The 12,799-nt window shown below is 42.8% G+C and overlaps 1 protein-coding gene across 4 annotated transcripts in view; it reads right to left on the reverse strand.

Moving 5' to 3' along the window:
- The window catches only part of Rbm6 (RNA binding motif protein 6), a 99,827-nt gene extending 92,337 nt beyond the window's left edge, over positions 1–7,490 (reverse strand). Inside the window, exon 1 of one of the 4 annotated variants that reach the window (XM_021172246.2) lies at positions 7,115–7,489. The gene's annotated coding sequence lies outside the window, so the exon portion shown is untranslated. The other 3 variants (XM_021172248.2, XM_021172247.2, XM_029481231.1) reach the window with 3 other exon arrangements.
- Positions 7,491–12,799: the final 5,309 nt, after the last annotated feature.

Here is a 12,799-nt window from a genome sequence, read left to right on the forward strand (position 1 = left end):
ACAAAAACAAACAAACAAAAAAATGGATTTCAACAATAGTTAACTGATCAAGCAGAAGGATCACAAAACTTGAAAATAATAGAGTATAAAATTATCAACTCACAGAAGCAGAAATGAAAAGCATGAACTAAAATGAATGACAAATATCACAAATGAAGGAGCATCATCAGGCCAACATATGAACCACAGGATTTCCAGAAAGACCTGGCTGAAAATGTACCTGAGCAGATCACTTGACTATGATACATTAAGCCCATCATTCAATCCCTAGCACCAAAGAAATATAATTTTAATTTTGTTTTGTGTTTTAAGACAGAGAAACCAAACTGGCAGCTCAGGTCTTATCAAAGACTGGAGGTTGGAGAAATGGCTTAGTGGTTAAGAGTACTGTCTGTTTTTCCAAAGAACCTGGGTCCAGTTTTCAATACCCACAAGGCAAAGCACTGCTGTAACTCCATTTCCAGGGGACCTAACACCTTCACACAGATGTACATGCAGACAAAACACCAATGTATGTAAAATAAAAAAAACTAAAACCCTGTCTCGAAAAACCAAAAATAAATAAATAAATAAACAAACAAACTAAAAAATAAAAGACAGGGCAGTGACTGAGCAAGTACCTAACACAAGACTCAGACTTCAAGCCCAATACAAAAAAGGATAGGAGTGATCAATTAAGATTTGGAGAAATCAGAACTCACTAATCTCGGATACAAGCTGTGGACAAAATAGGACAAAAGATTTATCAAACCTTTATCAAGTAGATAAGAAAAATCAAGATAGGAAAACTGAAAGCACTTAAGAAATGTAGTTTAAGCCGGGCGTGGTGGCGCACGCCTTTAATCCCAGCACTTGGGAGGCAGAGGCAGGTGGATTTCTGGATTTGAGTCCAGCCTGGTCTACAGAGTGAGCTCCAGGACAGCCAGGGCTACATGGCTTAGCTAAATTTACAATTCTTAAAGAGGACTTGAGTTCAGTTACTAGAATCCAAGTGGTGGCTCATAACCATCTACACCTCCAGTTCTAAACCATCTGATATACCTTCTCACCAGGTACATAGAGTGCTCACATATACATTAAGCAAAGTATTTACACACCTAAAATAAGATAAAAACATTTCTTTTGGCTACACAGGATTTGAGGCCAGACTAGGTTATCTAAGACATTGCCTTAAAAAAAAAAAAAAAAATTTTAATACCAGCTACCTAGGTCTACAGAACTAGCTCCAGGACAGCCAGAGCTACACAGAAAAACTCTGTCTCATAAAAACAAACATCACCAAATAATTGCAAAACTGACTTCCAGGAAACCAAAAAATAAGTAGGTTATTAGAAAAAAGGAATCCTCATTACAAGTCAGCACCTTTATATGTCTGGAATAATAATGGTAGCCAGTTCACAACTATCTGCAACTCTAGTTGTAGGGGGCTTGACAACCTCTTCTGGTCTCTGCAAGAACCAGGCATGTACATGGTACATATACATATTTGTAGGCAAACACTCATACTCACAAAATAAAAATAAAGTTCTTGCTCTCTTACAGCTGTTCCCGCTTGCTTCTCTCTTGCTCCCCTTCTCTCCGCATTCCCNCCCCCCCCCCCACATGGCCATGGCTGGCCCCTCTCTCTTTCTCTGTCTCTCTCTCTCTGCCTTTCTGAAANAAACNCCTTAAAACCAAAAAAAAAAAAAAGTTCTTAAAAAACATATTAGGGGGGCTGGTGAGATGGCTCAGGGGGTAAGAGCACCCGACTGCTCTTCCGAAGGTCAGGAGTTCAAATCCCAGCAACCACATGGTGGCTCACAACCATCTGTAACGAGATCTGGCGCCCTCTTCTGGAGTGTCTGAAGACAGCTACAGTGTACTTACATATAATAAATAAATAAATCTTTAAAAAAAAAAAAACATATTAGGAAATCTTATATTTGATCTGGAAAGATGGTTAATGGTGGGCGGTGGTGGCACACGCCTTTGATCCCAGCACTTGGGAGGCAGAGGCAGGTGGATCTCTGAGTTTGAGGCCAGCCTGGTCTACAGAGTGAGTTCCAGGACAGCCAGGGCTATACAGAGAAACCCTGTCTTGAAAAAACAAACAAATAAAACAACAACAACAACAACAAAAGATGGATCATGGTTACAAGCACTTGGACAACCTTCTGTAAGTCCAGTCCCAGAGGATCCAACAGCTTCTTCTGGCCCCTGGGGCACCAAGCACACTCTTGGTACAAAGACATACATGTGGGCAAAACACCCATACACATAAATTTAAATAATAAAAATTGTAAAAACATTATCTTTGTACGTGTTATACATGTGTGTATGGAATGTATATGTATGTATGTATGTATATTCATTTGGCAAGCTTGAGGATATCAGAAGACAACCTCAGGTATAGTTCCTCACTGCCCACCTCCTTTGAAACAGGTCTCTGTTGTTTGGTGCTGCATACCCTAGGCTAGCACACAAGAAAGGTAGTGATTATAGATGTTTACCTTCCTTCTTAAGGCTGAAGAGTATTCACTCCAAAGAAAGTATAAATATACCCACAGGTGTCATTTCGTTCATCCTATCACTGAGCCCTTGAGTGCTTTCATATTTTAGCTATATTATGAATAGTGACTGCTCTATGGACATGGATACAAATACCTGTTTGAGATTCTGCCTCCAATCTCTTTGGGTACACCTATAAATATAATTGCTGGATTATAAGATTTCTGTTTTGAGATTAGATCTTCTTTGTAAACTAGGCTCTCCTCAAGCTTACAGCAATCCTCCTACCTCTGCCTCCCAAGTGCTGGAACCACAGGAGGCTGTGAACACCTGGAACCCCAGCACTTGAAAGATAAGAGGTCAGTCACTAATCATAGTGATTACAAGGCTCAGGCTGCTACATAAAACCCTGTCTCAAAAATACAAAATAATACATATTTTAAAGTTGGGCATGGTGGTTGACACCAGCACTCCCAGTGCTGGTGGACCAAAAGCCGGAAGACCAAAGCAGAGGTAACATGCACAAATTCAGGGCTTGTCTGGGTTACAACGGCAAGTTGGTTCCTGGACAGCATGGGCTACAGAGTGATACTCTAGTTTTTAAAATCAATTTTATTATTATCTAATTATTTAGTAATGTAATAATTTATTAATAATTAATAGCTTAATGGTTATTTACATTTTAGTTTGAAATTATTACATTTTTTAAAAAGGAAAAAGTTTAAGGTTAAAATAGAGCTGGAGTGGGGTTTTTAGCTTACTAGTAGGACGCTTGAATAGCATGCTATGTATAAAACCTGAGGTTTGGTTTGACAGTACATTGCAAAAACAACCAAACAGTAAGTATCAAAGACATTTGTACATCAACATTCACAGCACTATTTACTATAGCCAAGTGTTAAATTTATTTTTTTTATTTTTTGATTTTTGAGACAGGGATTTTTTTTTAAATGTACTCTAAGGGCTAGAGAAATGGCTCAGTAGTTAAGAATGACTACTACTCTTGCAGAGAACCAGCATCCACATAAGGTGCTTCTCAACTACTTACAACTCCAGCTCCATGGGACTCAATGCTGGTGGCCTCCATAAGCAACTACACTCACTTGCACATACATACAGACTCACTCACATACATACATTTGTTAAAAAAAAAAAAAATTAAGTCCTCTACACAAAGGATGAAATACTATTCAATGAGATAAGAAATAAAATTCTGATACATACTATCCAATCAATCAACTTTATACTAACCATTATACTAAGCCAAATAAGCCAACACAGAGAAGACTATATTGTATCATTCTATTATACTTGAAACACAAAATTCATAGAGAAACAGAGTAAAAGTTATCAGAGGCTACAAAAAGAAATTGAAAGTTACTTGCTTAATGGTTACAAAGTTTTAGCAATAGCCACTGTTGTTTTTAACATGGATGTAACTAATGCTGCAGAACTGTATACTTTAAAATGGCTTAAAAGGTAAATTTGTTATAGTATATACAGTACAATGTAGGGTAAAGTGACACACCTTATAACTCTGAGACTGCAGTAGTAGTAGGAATTCTAGGCTGGCATGGGCTACATGAAACTGTAGCTCAAAAAAAAAGACAAGTTACCAGGCTTGGAGGCACAGGCTGTAAATCCCAGCACAGAGAAGCTGAGGCAGCCAGGATATTTAGCAAGACCCTATCTCAAAGGGATGGAGGATGTTGGGAAAATAGCTCAGTTGGTAAACTGCTTCCTGAGTTGAATGCCCAGGATCAGAAATAAAAAGATGGGAGTGATGGTTCATGCTTGTAATTTCAGCACTGGAGGGTGCAGACAGGAGAATCCTGGAGATAAGACAGCTGCAATATAGCCCAACTAGCAGGTCATAGGTCCCAGGGAGAGACTCTGTCTCAAAAAAGGTGGGAGCTGGTGAAATGGCTCAGTAGGTACCTACTGCCAGGCGTGACAACCTGAATTTGATTCTCACAACCCCCATGGTAGGATAAGAGAACCAACTTCCACAACTTGTCCTGACCTGACTGAGACAGAACTATAAGTTTACATTAGCTTGCGCTACATATACAAAATTATGATTTCAAAGGAAAATGAAAAAGCAACAGTGGTGGCTATTATTTATTTATTTAGAGGCAGAGGCAGAGGCAGAGGCAGGCAGATTTCTGAGACCAGCCTGGTCTACAGAGTGAGTTCCAGGACAGCCAGGGCTACACAGAGAAATCCTGTCTCGAAAAAAAAAAAAAAAATCTAAGCTGGGAACATAGCTCAGTGGGAGATCGATTATCTAAAATTCACAAAGCTATGGGTTCTTTTTTTAATCCCACAAGCTTGGAATGGTGGAAAAAGTCCAGTACCACAATAAATAAATAAATCTAACTCACCAAAACAACAATCCTACATGAGATGGCTGTATTCATTAACCTTATTTCTGATGAAGAACTGAAGCTTGAATAAGTTAATTTGTTCACTGTCTGTGTTAGTGAAGGGTACATGGATTCAACATCTGACTTCTGAAACTCTACAGTTATCAACTCTACTATACCGAGTTACACACCAATTGTTATAAAACAGACTCACACCAGGCTTGTAGGCATGTGCCTTTAATGTCAATACTCTAGAGGCATAGGCAGACAGATCTCTGTAAGTTGTGACCAGCCCAGTCCTCATAGCCAGTTCCAGGCCAGCCAGGGCTGAATAGTGAAACCCTGTCTCAAATAAATAAATTAAAACTTTCCAAGCTGGGTGTGGTGGCGCACATCTTTAATTCCAGCACTTGAGAGGCAGAGGCAGGTGGATCTCTGAGTTCAAGGCCAGCCTGGTGTACAGAGTGAGTTCCAAGACAGCCAGGACTACACAGAGAAACCCTGTCTCGAAAAACAAAAACAAAAAACAACAACAACAACAAAAAAAACTTTTCAATAGTTTTATTATCTACTTAACTCTGATTCTGAACCAAGTCATTAACATCATTTTATACATCTATGCATGGTGGCAAATTTCTGTTTCAAGAGTACATTTTGAGCTGAGTATATAGTATAGTAGCAAAGGATTTTAGCCTAGAGTATATATATTTAATAACCTTTCCTTAGCTAGGAATGACAGCTGCCAATTGTAGTGCCTAGAAAGTTCAAGTGGAAAGATTAGGAGTTTTTTTAAAGGCAAGTTTAATTCAAATCCAGCCTGGCTATGAAAGACCCTGTATTATTGGGGGTGTGGGGGACGACAACAATAATTCTCCCACCAAAAATTCTTGTGAAGAGCCACAAAAACCTAGGATCCTGCAGGTAAGAATAAACTCAAGCCCGATAAGAAAATTCTGTAAGGAGGCTGGTCCTAGTGGTAGAGAACTTGCGCCCTGGATTCAATGAGCAGCAAGGGTGCTCCGCCGGTTGAGAACTGAGTCCTACCTAACCTACCTTAGAGACCACATATACTATAGATAATCCTATAGATTTTATAAACAGATAAGCATTTATATAAGTGTACTACTAGTTAAGGAGCTAAAATTCAGACTCAGTTTCTAAGGGTCTCAATGCAGCTTAGGACGCTTCAAAACTGACATCCTCCTGCCTCATCCTCCTAAACTTCAGAATTAAACTCCACTAAGCCTGGCAGTAGATTCAACCAGTATGTTTCCTCAAGTTGGTAATATAGTGCTAAGTTACTTTCCACATTGTCATTAGCTGTTGACACTTTTCCCTTTGATTCTCACAAGCTTAGTAATGTTAACTGTGGCATATCTAGTCAACAGGAAGTTGGAAACTAACAATCCTAAGGCACAATCCAGAGTTCTGAAAAACGTTCTGATCAAGCGGATAAAAAAGAAAAAAACCCTACTCCTTCACATATATCCAATTAGTCTGAAATTAATAAGAAAGCCTAGAGTGAGGGGGAGGAGAAAATATACAAACTACCTCCAGTATATGTGCTCTACAAATCAGGCCTTTTGTTTTTAATTAAGAAACGCAACCCTACACTTGAATTCATTAGCTCAACGTCAATTATAAAGTTAAAAGAAAAGCACATTATTTACAACGCCGAAAGGAATCTAAAGCACGAATATGTGGGAACATCACTCTCCTCCTACATTCGCCCAACCGGTACAGAACCCACCAGTCACCCTCGCCCTCCTCCCGGTTCTACGGGCCCGTGGGCCAGGTTCTGAGCTCTCGCACCTTCCTGGCTGGGTGTCTCGGTGGGCGGCCAAGGTTACTTGCAGGGCATAAGAGTTCCGTATCTAGTGATGTCTCTCAGGACAGGATCACAAACACAAGGGGAAAGAGAAAGAAATCCCTCCTGCAGCTCCACAGAGCTGAGCGCCGGAACCGCTACCACGCGCGGGTCCTTCGCCCCACAGCTGGCCGCTCCGTGCAGGGACCGGTAATTCTACAGCCGCCTCGGGCCCCGCCCCGGGCCCGCGACCGTTCCGGGGCGTTCCTGCCGCGAGCGGCGCCTCCCTCGACACACGACTGTTTTCGCAAGCGAGCGAGGAGGCCGCGGCCGCCCCGTGTCTTCGAAGCCACGGCTGCTAGGCCGCGCGGGCCCGCGACTACCAGAGCCGCCAGGCCCGCTGACCGCGTCCCAGCAGCTCGGGCACGCCCTCTCTCCTAGCCTGGGCCCTTACCAAAGCAGCGTAGCCGCCGCGGCCCGCTCCTCCTCCTCCTCAGTGGCCGCCACGGACCCAGCGTCCCGGAGACCGGAACTTCCTCCCGGTGGGCTCCGGCTTCCACAAAGGCGTCGCGCCACCGCCTTCAGCGCTGGGCCCGCCGGGAGATGAAGTACGGCCGCAAATCCCGCGGCCTCCTCTCCCGCCGTGCCCTGCGCGCAGCGGCTTTGACGGCTGGTGGAGCTGCTGCCCAATGGAAAGGCACGCTGTTAGCCACTGCCCAATGAGAAGGCACGCTTCTCCGCAGGGCCTGCCGGGAGATATGGTTTGGCTTCAGTGCTGTCGCTGCTTCTCTGGTGCTTTCCTCGCAAGTGTGCAAGGGGTCCGGGTGGCTTAGACAGCCTAGTGACACTCCCTGCCAGGTGCTGGGGGACGATCCTGCCTTGCCCCTTGGGAAAGAGATTGTCAGTTCGGGTGCAGAAAATGGGAGGGGATCTTTCCGGTCTTATTCCCTTACGGCAAAGGGCTGCTGGCTTTTCCGCTACATAATACCTCTCTGCCTAAGTCCATCCAGAGAATAAATGCAAAAGTAGTGCTTGAGTTGAAGTATTAGGACCCAAAGACTCGTCCTTTTTTACCTTCCGACAGACTTCTAGTCAAACACTCCAGGCGGAAATCATCCGTGTAAAAGGGTTCAGTAGCTCAACCCATAAAAAAATAATAATAAAACTTGTTTCTACAGGTCCCGCTAGCTCTAGGCAATAAATGTAGACACGCGTGACTCGCCACAAAAACTGCACATCGTAATTCTAACGGAAAGCAAGCAAAGTAACTGTTGATACGCAGCCTCTTCCAGAATCTTCTAGCTAATGATCTTAAAACACCTGACTCCCAAGTTCTCAGGTAGATTGTCTACCTTGTGAGGGGTTTGCTGGTCCCAGCCACCTGGTGCCTTGTGTGTATACCCTGGCGATATGATATGGTATTGTAGCCTAACTCAATTCTTCAAGGTCAAAGAAAGACACTTGGAGAAACAGTTCATCAGTTAAAAACACTGGTTGTTCTCCAGAGGTTCAATTCCCAAAAACTACGTGGCGGTTCACAATCCTCTGTTCCTTCAATTCAAAGGGATCCAATGCTCTTTTCTAGCCTCTGAGGGGACTGTACATATGTGACAAATAAAATATCAATAAATGCTGCTGCCATAAATGCCCACTGGAAAAAGCTGGGCATGGAGCCAGGAAGTGATGGTGCAAGACTTTTAATCCCTCCATTCCAGAGGCAGAAACAGATGTACCTCTGATCTGAGTTCAAGGCAAGCCTGTTCTACAGAGTGAGTTCTAGTACAGTCTGGGCTACAAAAAGGAACCCCTGTGTGATGGTTTGCATATGCTCAGCTCAGGGAGTGGCACTATTAGAAGTCGTGGCCCTGTTGGAGTAGGTGTGTCACTATGGGTGTAGGCTATAAGATTCTTATCCTAGCTGCCTGGAAGTCAGTATTCTGCTAGCAGCTTTCAGGTAAAGATGTAGAACTCTCAGCTCCTCCTAAATCATGCCTTCCTGGATGCCATGTTCCTGCCTTGAGGATAATGAACTGAACCTCTAAACCTATAAACCAGCCCCAATTAAATGTTGTAATTTCTAAGACTTGCTTTGGTCATGGTGTCTGTTCACAACAGTAAAAACCTAAGACAGAAGTTGGTACCAGAGACTGGGGTATTGTAGTGACAGGCCTGACCATGATTTTGTTTGGAAGAATGTGGGTTTGGGGACTTTAGATTTGGAAAGCAGTGGAATGCTTTAAATGGGGCTTAATGGGCTAACCTAGTAGGAATATGGAAGGCTTTGTTACTGAGAGTGATTTGAACTGTGCGGACCTGGCCCAAGAGGTTTCAGTGGAGAATTTCAGTGTGTGGTCTAGGGACTGTTTTTGTGGTATCTTTGTGAAGAATGTGACTACATCTTGCCTTTGTCTGAAGAGTCTGTCTGAGGGTAAGGTGATGAGACTCAACTTAATTACATTGACAAAGGAAGTCTCAGAATCGCCCATCATGGACTTTATTGTTCTCTGGTTAAGTCTCATGAAGAGCATTTTAAACAAACATAGCAAGCTAGAAAGGAAAAATAAAAAAATAAAAATATATGATATATTAAAAATATATGGTATATCAAATGGTATATAAAATATATTAAAGGGGCACCTGGAAGTGGAATGGAGCTGAATCCTGTGTTCAAGGATATTAAATTGAATTTAGGGAGTAGTGACCTTGGGGCAATATCCCACCCAGCTAAATTTAGGTCCAAGCGTGGTAGTACAAGCCTTTAATCCCAGGAGGCAATGACCAGCAGATCTCTGAGTTCAAGTCCAGCCTAGAACAAAGCAAGTTCTAGGTAAAGAAAAACTTAAACCCAGTGCTTAGGAGACAGGCATGCAGATCTCTGACTTCAAAGTCAGTCAACAGAGCAAGTTCCAGGACAGCCAAGCTTAGACAATGAAGGAATTGGAAAACAGAAAGCTGGTGATAATGTAATAGAACAAGAGGCCATTTTCCGGCCCAGCAAGCAGCAGAAAGTGGCAGCCTTGGCCAGGTGGCTCTGGCTTTAGAGTCCAGAATAAAAGGGACTACTGGGAAATTTGATGCTGGTTAGTTGAAGCTAAGAAATTAGTGGAGATTAAGAAGAGACCAGCGGCTGGGCATGGTGGCTCACGCGTTTAATTCCAGCACTCGGGAGGCAGAGGCAGGCAGATTTCTGAGTTCGAGGCCAGCCTAGTCTACAGAGTGAGTTCCAGGACAGCCAGGGCTACACAGAAATACCCTGTCTCGAAAAACCAAAAAAAAAAGAAGAAGAAGAAGAAGAGACCAGTGACAGGTGGTGGTGGAGCACGCCTTTAATCCCAGCACTTGAGAGGCAGAGGCAGGCAGATTTCTGAGTACAAGGCAAGAAAGAAAGAAAGAAAGAAAGAAAGAAAGAAAGAAAGGTGAAGAAATATGTCAATAGTGTAATTTTAGCCGGGCGTGGTGGTGGATGCCTTTAATCCCAGCATCCCAGCACTTGGGAGGCAGAGGCAGGTGGATTTCTGAGTTCGAGGCCAACCTGGTCTACAAAGTGAGTTCCAAGACAGCCAGGGCGATACAGAGAAACCCTGTCTCGAAAAATCAAAAAAAAAGAAAGAAAGAAAAGAAAAGAGAAGAGAAGAGAAGAAAAGAAAAGAAGAGAAAAGAAAAAGAGACCAGCATCACTAAGGTGAAATCTTCTGGGTAGTGTTTTCTGAGAGCACAAAGAAGCTGTGTTCCAGAGATAGCCAAGGTTGTACCTTGTGCTGCAGCTATACTTCATAATGTGTAAGAGTCACCCAGGTGGTACTGGTTTTGAAGGCATTAAGGGGTCATGTAGAACAGCTGAGGCTTGGCACTGTGAGAGGCCACGGAAGGCCATTGGTGAAGATGCAGCCCCAGTTGCTGTTGACAGCCCAGGACTGAAGGGGTCATGCAAAGGAGTTGAGGCTTGGCACCATGAAGAGAGCCTATGAGAGGCTATTGGTGAAGCCTAGTTGCAGTATAAGACCCCAGAATATTGGAGATGCCAGTTTCATGGGATGATCACCAAGAACAGTAGTGGCAGTGGGTCAACCTGAGCTCAGAGTGCTACAGAGGGCAGAGTTGGAGAAGTGATGGAGGAGCCCAGAAAAAGGTCATGTGTGGACTCCAAACATTGAAACAAGAAGCTGTAACACTGAAGTTGCCGTGGAGAGCCCAAGATGTTCGACATGCCAGAGCTGTGATCTATCTGCTGAGAAAAGTTGCTAACAGGGAGTAGAACCAACATAGGTGAAAGAAGTTTGTTGCAGTCAACAAAGATGAAAAAAAAGGAATTGGAGATCTGAAGACCACTTTGACATAAGACATAGAGATTCAGAGTTTGGAGTTTGCCCATCTAGTTTCCTTTCTTGCTTTGGAGATTACAGTTAAGTGATTGGATGAATCTCAGAAGAGAATTTGAACTTTGGACTTTTAACACTGTTGAGACTGCTATAGACCATGGGGACTTTGAAGTTGAACTAAATGTCTTTTTCACTATGCTATGTTTAGGTATGGCCTCCATAGATTCATGTTTGAGCAAGCCTACAGGGACCAGGGAATAGAATGTGATGGGCTGTATATGCTCAGCCCAGAGAGTGGCACTATTAGAAGGTGTGGCCCTGTGTGTCACTGTGGGTGTGGAATATAAGGCTCTCACCCTAGCTGCCTGGGAAGTTAAGTCAGTATTCTGCTAGCAGCTTTAAGATGAGGACATAGAACTCTCAGCTCCTCCTGCACCATGCCTTCCTGGATGCTGCCATGTTCCTACCTTGAGGATAATGGACTGAACCTCTAAACTTGTAAGCCAGCCCCAATTAAATGTTGTAATTATAAGATTTGCCTTGGTCATGGTGTCTGTTCACCCTAAGACACCCTGTCTCAAATAAATAAATAAATAAATAAATAAATGGATAAATAAATACATAGTATATAAAACACACATATATACTCTTAGGCTGGAAATGGTGTTTGAGACCAGTTTGGTCTACATAACAAGTTCCAGGACAACCAAGATTACATAGAGAAACCTTGTCTCAAAAAAAAAAAAAATAGAGACAAAGTCTCATAACTTAAGCTGACTTTGTACCCACAGCTAGACCTAATTATCTACCCCTTGCAAATACTGGGATTACTGCCATGCACAACCATGCTTGCTTGGTGGGTTGTGTGTATACATGAATGTGGAAGCCAGAATTCAACTTTCAGTGTCTGCCTCCGTTGTTCTTCACCTTACTTTTCATTATTATTTTATGTGAATGGGGAATTTGCCTGGCTGTATGGCTATACCTGGTGCCTGTAGAAGCCAGAAGAGGATCTTCTGGAGTTAGAGTTATAAACATTTTTTTAACCATCATGTGGGAGATGTGAATAGAATCCACTTCTTTTCTTTTATTTATTTTCGAGACAGGGTTTCTCTGTGTAGCCCTGGCTATCCTGGAACTCACTTTGTAGACCATGCTTCCCTGAACTCAGAAATCTGCCTGTCTCTGCCTCCCAAGTCGTGCACCACCACTGCCCGGCTAGAATCCACTTCTAGAACAGTCAGTGCTCTCAACCACAAAGCCATCCCTCCAGGCCCTTCACTTTATTTATTTATTTATTTATTTATTTATTTATTGTGAGGTAGAGTCTCACTAAACCTGAAGTTCACCAATTCAACTCACTGGGATTGCAGATGAGTGCTGCCACGCCCAACACTTTTACCCAAGTTCTGAGATCCAAACTCAGGTCTTCATATTTGCTTGGCAAGTACTTAACCAACTTAGCCATATCCCCCTGCTTTGGTTGCTCGTTTGCTTAAAAAGCAGTGGTTTTAGGAATGGAGAAATGGCTCAGAGGTTAAAAACAGTGATCTTGCAAAGGAACTATGTTTGGTTCCCAGCACTCCCATAGTGGCTCATAACCATGCATTTCCAGTTCCAGGAGATCTGGTGCCATCTTCTGACTTCCATAGGCACTAGTCATGTACATGGTACATACATACATGCATGATACATGGGCAAAACACCCATACACAGTATTAAATAATATCCTTTAAAAGGTCTTGCTATATAGCCTGATCTATCCTGAAACTGGAGACAATCCTACCCTGCAGTGAGAGGATTCTTTGTATTTCCTGGTT

The sequence above is a fragment of the Mus caroli genome, chromosome 9, assembly GCF_900094665.2.
Source record: "Mus caroli chromosome 9, CAROLI_EIJ_v1.1, whole genome shotgun sequence".
NCBI classification, from domain to species: domain Eukaryota; kingdom Metazoa; phylum Chordata; class Mammalia; order Rodentia; family Muridae; genus Mus; species Mus caroli.